Genomic DNA, 7,552 nt, shown 5'->3' on the forward strand with positions numbered 1-7,552 from the left:
CGCTTGCTATTTGAGAGATACCTTGTTTAAGCGATTTAGTGTTGTAGATTTTTAAGCGTTTTAAAAAGAACGTTGATTAATTATATGTATCTATACCAGCCGTAAGGGGAGAATTGCGGCATATACGGTAGCTAATGACCGTGAAATTATTTCAACAATATTTCGGTAATAAAAATAAAAGTTATTCTCTAACTTAAAAGGATAACGTCTTCTATTATCTTTTTACCTTTCCCTACCTCTTGGTTAGTTGCTCGAGCTGTCTAGTAATCTTACGGTACCTAAACACCAGTTATCCTCGGGAAAAATGTCTGACATACCGATCAATCAAAACAGTATGTATTCAAGAGGTTAAATTTGATCAGCCGGCAGAGAGAGAGAGAGAGAGAGAGAGAGAGAGAGAGAGATGCCATTATATATTTACCATTATATATTTAATAGGTTCGGTTTAAACCTATCTACACCTAAAGCATATACATGTGTGTGCCTTCTATACAAGAAATACATTGTATGGAACATGTCTAGCTTGGCTTGTGTAGGTAACATTGCGTACGTCTAATTCAAATCCTAAACATCCTTTTTTATTAATTACATGTTTCTTCCTTTTTGTCTCTCTAACACAGATTCTTCGGCTTTATACACTTCACTTTAATTGAAGCAAAATAAATAATATGAAAAAGCTAAAGGGATTTCGAATCTATGGTATGACATGTTTTAAGATGAAAAATCTGAACCTTTTTATCGTATTTATTCTCATTTTGCTAAAGACTAATAGCTGTAAAATCACGCATGGTTTGGAGAGCACACTGTAAACTAGCTCATTGGTTTTTATCATAACACGTTCAAAACAATGCATTTGTATATAAACAAACATTCGAAATATACTACGAGATTTGATATTCATGCTCTGTTTGTCTTTATTAAAATATATATGTATATTCTTGTTATCTGACATGTTTCACTTTGTATGAGGTCAACTGAATAATTTGAATTCTTCTTCCGCAGACAGCACGAGGCAAGCAACATAGAAATAACGAAATAGCGAAAGAAAGGAAAACAACCTGACATGCAAGTTACTTACGAATTTCCACTGTAGTTGTTATTAGCCATTGTTGTTTTCTGACTGCTTGTGTAGTATCTCGCAGTTGTCAGCTGTAATGAAAATTAATCAGTTTGCATCCTTATAAATAGATGCCATGATACTAAAATTCCCGAGATGTGCTTAGTCCGTGACTTCATCTTCTCAATCTGTTATTTATGTAATAAGGACCTACTAATGACATTTGTATTGAACGCCGAGTGTATCAGACACAAATCTCCGTTGCGCGCACAAGAATGATTTATATCTAGTTACAGCCTGATAAACGGTAAATAGTTTCAGTTAAGTTTGGTGATACAATCACAAGTGCAGGTGTAATAAAATCCAGTATGTTTGAACGTTTCATTAGGGGTCTTCAATTGTAAAGCCAGATAATATGTTATATCCTCAGCAGAGTGTAAAGGTTCTATAAAGTCCTATAAATAGTGGATTCACATAGTTTTCGTTTAGTTTATAAGGCACACACACACACACACACACACACACACACACACACACACACACGTGTGTGTGTGTGTGTGTAACGTTATGAATTGTGGAATATGGATATTGCGCCACAACTGAGGGGAATCATATTGCGGTCAAGGTGACACGAAACACTCAAATTTGATGTATGTGATGGACCTTGAAAGGATGACATGCACTGGTTTGGGGCGTGATTGATTTTTTATTAGGACACCCTGGGATAACGGTTAGAGATATACTAGAGGTAATGTTAACTAGCGGTTAAGTAGCAGAAAAGGCCGACAAAGTTAAAATTATCCTGAGACAAATTTCGTGACATTTGAAATAAGTGCCATAAAATGAGTTTTTCCCAAATAGTTATTAATAAAGGCGGAGCAGAAAAATTATTCTAACTATGATTGGCATGTTAAAATAAACGTTGTCTTGACTGGCTAAGCTAAATAAAGGAGTTTGCTTCCCAGACGAAATTCGATGTTTAAGTATTCTTCTCAGAAAGTTTCGGCATCTCCTGTGGAAGTGGGGACCTTCACATCGGGAAATAGCAAGTATTGCTCGTTATAAATTGTCCAAGAGACGACTGTCTGGAAGTTGATATGAATTTGTTCTAATTTCCTCGCTGAGAAGTAATAGGCATCATGTATTGATGGAATTTAATGCATTACTTCTGACACAAAATGAAGGAATTAATTTATCTGTCTTAAATGATATGAATCATGTATGCTAGGAATTGATATTACTATATCTATAAATGTTATGTCAAGGAATTGCTACTTAGCATGAATGAAGTTAAGACGTGAATTCCATTAATTCACTTGTGTAATTAAGTTGTTAATTCGTTTAATTGAGAAATCAGCGCATGCCGACCGACGTCGTTCATTTAGTGATTTATTGCCCACATATGAACAGTTCTATTTACTAAGATGTATAGTAATATTGTGCTCCAGTCAGGAATTCAGTCAGCATGGGGGAAAGTGATTTATTTTACGATATATGGTTATGTGTGTATCAGATTGAGAACTGACCCACATTAGCCGTAGTTCTGTTGAGAAGCGATAAGATTATATCTGACGTAAGAAGAGTTGTGGAACATTGCTCGGTCCCAGTTGTAAGAAATGCCTGACAACTATTTAGGTGGCGTATTTATATATTTAAATGGGGAACATAGCTCCATCTCTACACTATTCTGTTGGAAAAGAGAGCGGACAAACAGGTTACGGTTGATGACTCGAAGAGGCTGGACAGATATCAGAAGAGGAAAAGGAAGCAACCAGGTTATGCCGGCATGCTGATCCATTAGTTCGATCTCGAGATAGATAACATTTCTTATACATTTTGTAAATCTATTTATAAGATGAAGTTTATCATTCAAATGTCATGTTCAATTTGATTCTTAATGTAATTGATTAAATTGTTATATTTTACATACAGGGGCTCGTCTTTTTCTATTCTTAATCTCTGCTCATATCGCTGTTATTCCATTAAGTAATTTCATATTTTATTTTATCGTTTACTTGATCGGGGCAAAACTACCGTGGTCGACCATGTCCTAGATAAAGATAACCAAACCAAGCGCCACATAACAACAACAATCTCTCTTTCCCTCTCAAAATCTTGTTTTATTTGCTAAATAGTTTTCTCGAACAGTGTTTCGATATAAACTTCCGTTACTCATTACGCAAGTGAAATGTGAGCTCTGTACCTCATGTCGTGCCTAAAAACATCTAAAGATATCTTACCTAGATACATTTAATCGCCTTTAAAGCTACTTCTACTTTTCGTGCATTAGAAAAGTCACGCAAATCAGTAAGACAATATTTGTGTTAGGAAACGTTTTCAACTTACCTTGCTTATTGAGGGAAAAAAAGACTAACATCATCTTGCACATTTACTGATACGCAAAATCCAAGTATAGTTAATGGGGATCAAATGCCTATCTACTGTAAAGACTTATTATGACTGCTTTTCACTCTTTACACTAGTTTGGCCCGTGTACATAACAAGGCATATAGTATTTGCATATGAAATCGGCAGTATTTGGAAATCATTTAACATTTTGTTAAAACTTTGTACTTTATTTCAATTTATCAATAAATGCTACGCTGATTGACAGACAAAATAACTTCTTTAAAATGAGATGCTGCTGCACCAGCGCCATATACATGCAGATATATGCGTGCGAGGTAACATTAGTTAATAAGAGTGACATAAAAATGTCGGGGAAAGAGAAACCAGTCTGCAACTGAATAAAGAGCAGAATCTGGGCGCTCTCCCACGGAAATAAAGGGGCCAATACTCTGGCATATCCTACACTTTCGTGTACTTTGATCATTTTAAAGATGGTCGCTAATCCATTTAAGATGGCCAACTTTATGGAAGTCCGTTGTATACAGTTGGAGGCAGGAAGTGGCTGCTTTGATGATACAATTGATGAAGATGCCAAAATACACAGCGCAAGATAACTTTAATTTCACGGGCATTAATTCATTAGCTATTTTTAATATATTGAAAACTCATTAGGGGTCTGAAGGGTTTGTGCAAGATGGGTATCACATTTATTGATGGCTGGCAAAAGCATACACCGGTTGGAGTCACCAAAAGCTAAAAAGAGTGACCAGAGACGTTTACGTCAAATTCTCACATGTGATGAAACATGGATTTCCCTTAATAAACTCGCCTCCGGAGAATATAATAAAGTTTTGATTGGAGATAACCAGCGTTGATAGTTTTGTGCCTCCAACGTGTTGCCAAAAGTTGTGGAACACTACAGAACCACCTGTCCATTCACTGTTAACAAGAGATAAACGGCCCCTACACCGACCTTTGCAATAAACTCATAACAAACTTCCTGAAGGAATACAGCACCCAACTTTATCACTGCCTTCATACAGCCATGACTCAGCTCCGAGAGATTTCGTGCTGAATTCTGTTTGTAGTCACCTGTAAGAGACATTAAAGTTTAAGACTGAACTGAATAGAACTTGACATTAACTATCAAAATTAAAGAGTTTTAAAAATATGTTTTTGTTTTATCATATAAACCCTCAGGGCCCAGCAATTATTCATTGGTGATCATTTTAGATGGACATATATGTCTTTAAAAGGTGTAACACTAAGAGATTAGTAGTCATCATAAATATTATTGTTTAATAGAAACTGGTTTTCAGTGAATCCAAAATGTTTAAATTTTTATATAAATGAAATCACATAATGGAAGATCTGTTTCCATCTCTGTAAAAGTTGATACTGAAGACGAATGCAAGCAGCCTACAACTCAGAAGGTTTTATTGAAGCATTCATTCACACAAAGTGTAACCCACTTTCAAGAAAATGACAAAAACAAAATGCCAAAAAGTAAATCGAGCTCGCAATATATTTGTTTGTTTCGCTTTAGTCTTGTAATATGGAAAAAGTTCATAACATAAACCTAGTTATCATCAGCAACCGACATGGAAACATTTCTGTCTGTACATTTGGAGTAAAATCATTACGCAGCAAAGCATAATGATTTACATGCGCTTGTATTTGGGTCGTCTTCGTTTGAAGCTATGCAGCCGGTAATTACGTGTAGAAATGGTAGAAATCTCAATCCGAATACGATTTCTAACCAAAGTTGAGTAAATCCTCATGTTATATCATTTTAAACATTAGGTTCGTACGATAGGGCACATTTGACAATACAAAGGACTTCTTACTTTATACCTCTCCCACAAATAAAAAAGGTTTAATTTGAAGAAAATATATATTTTTTAAAGCGAGATGATTGTGTATATAACTTTTTCAAGTATACAACGTCATAAAGTGTCATACATTGGTCACATATTATATAACAAAACAACTAATACAAATGTGGATATAGTTACGACTCTATGGCTTTTAACCAAGTACATACAAATGCAAAACCATGCGAAAGTGATGTAAAATCTAATAATACATTGTTTCGTTGCAAAATGGAAATTAAAGGAACTTGCATTATTGTGAATTAAATCCTAGATAATCCTAAACGTTCTATCACAAGATCAACGGTATAGCGTTCCGAATAAATTACATTACTCAATGTGCTGATGTGTAAGTAGCTGTGAATGTCCGAATACGTTTATAGTCTTGCTTTATCACAGTGATGTTATCCACAATGTCTGTGAGTGAATTAGAAATAATCCCAAGATAGTCATTTACTCCAAAAGTCAGAAGCACTTTGTAGTTTCAATAAATAAAAAGTTAAATAAATAAGTGTTCTCAAATTGTAAATTAAAACAACTAAAACAATGTTCCTCAAGACAGATGCTAAAAGAGGAATGAATAATACTGATGTAAGCAATCTTTATATAAGACTGAATAAGAGGACCAGGATGAGGGTGAAAAGGTCATTTCCAGAACATTCATAGTTGGAAACAAATTCATGTATTTATTTAAATTTTATTAAAGCATATGACAAACATCAGGTATGCCATGCATTTTCAAGCGGACATCCAATATCCTGAACTCAAACATGTTTGCAAATAAAATCTTAACGTTTTGTCTACAATGATGGACAAAAGGCATCTAGGTAATATATTGCTTACAAAATTACCCTTGCACTCGGTCGCCATGGACAAAAAATTAAACACACAACATAGATATACATAACAATGCCATCTTTGTATTCTCTTAATTCTATCTACTATGCGAAACAAAATGTCATCTAAGTGAATGTAACTGTACGTTTAATTGATGTACAGGTAGAGCAAATATTAATTGTGATTAACATTGTAATCAACGACCGCTAGTGACCGGTAACGACCATATTAAGTTTTGAATTATACATGTAAAAGGTTATTGAAGCACATTATTACTTAGTTTATTGGGAATATAATCAGTATTATGAAAAAGGGACTCCTGTTACATTTTAAGACTATACACGTTTTTCTATTCTACATTCATTTTATTCTATACATGCATTTTCTATTCTTCATTTCTAATTCTTTGTATATTGCACATGGTCTTATTGATATACCAAACCATTCATCTTTGTATACTCTCTAGATTTGGGTTTGAGACATGCATATATGCGTCATTGGGTATGTATATATATGGGTACCAAGCAACACTGTTTCTTGCCTTTCTGGGTCTCAGCATAATGCATATCTTTTGACTTCTATTCCACTTTATTCATGCTAATTAAGGGTTCATGTACATATCTATGGGTTTTACGTTATCACAGAGTGGCAGTTGCTCTATGGTCATGAGGAGACCGGAGAAGAGCGGGGGGATAATGTAAGGTGCTGTATTAAGAAACCAACTTATATATATATATATATATATATATATATATATATATATATATATATATATATATATATATATATATATATATAGAGAGAGAGAGAGAGAGAGAGAGAGAGAGAGAGAGAGATGATTGCTGTTTATGACCGTGTAAATATATTGTTACGTGTTTAAGCTCTAATAAGCAGTAACAAAAAGAAAAAACGTGAAGACAACAAGATTTGTAAAATGCAACAAAAAATTTATTTCCCTGGAAAAACAATGTAAAAATGAGATCAAGAACTTACCGTTTTAAGAATCAAATCCAAAAATAACCCAAGAATAATCCAAAGAATTATTTGATTAGATGTCCTAATAATAAAATGTTCTAATAAAATTTGAGTTCGAGTCCCGACGAAATTCCAAAATGGAACGCAATTACGTGTGCTATAGCTAGTATAGTACTGTTGTGCCTACAGTTATTTGTTATTCCACATACAAAAGTATTCGTGTGTTTGAATTCCGAATAAAATATTTCCAGGATAACCAATTAATCTTTTATAATCCAAATAAAAATTAAAATGTAACTTCAAACTGGTCACAACAAAACGAACACCTTGACATCAAATGTTTTTATGCCTAAGCTGAGTAAATTCTGTATAAACATCGGCATTAAACATGACTACTACGTATTCCGGTAAAACCAGAATTTTGAAATAGAGGCCGTTTACGTCTAAAGTCATGTATTCCCAG

The 7,552-nt window shown here is 34.1% G+C and overlaps 1 protein-coding gene across 1 annotated transcript in view; it reads right to left on the minus strand.

The window, feature by feature from the left end:
- The window catches only part of LOC149804871 (uncharacterized), a 7,128-nt gene extending 5,574 nt beyond the window's left edge, over positions 1 to 1,554 (minus strand). Inside the window, exon 1 of the mRNA XM_089935089.1 lies at positions 1,079 to 1,554. The gene's annotated coding sequence lies outside the window, so the exon portion shown is untranslated. The remainder of the gene's footprint in view (positions 1 to 1,078) is intronic.
- Between the last annotated feature and the right edge of the window lie 5,998 nt (positions 1,555 to 7,552).

This window comes from Sinohyriopsis cumingii, chromosome 2 (assembly GCF_028554795.1).
Source record: "Sinohyriopsis cumingii isolate HCF-2022 chromosome 2, ASM2855479v2, whole genome shotgun sequence".
Taxonomy (NCBI): Eukaryota; Metazoa; Mollusca; class Bivalvia; order Unionida; family Unionidae; genus Sinohyriopsis; species Sinohyriopsis cumingii.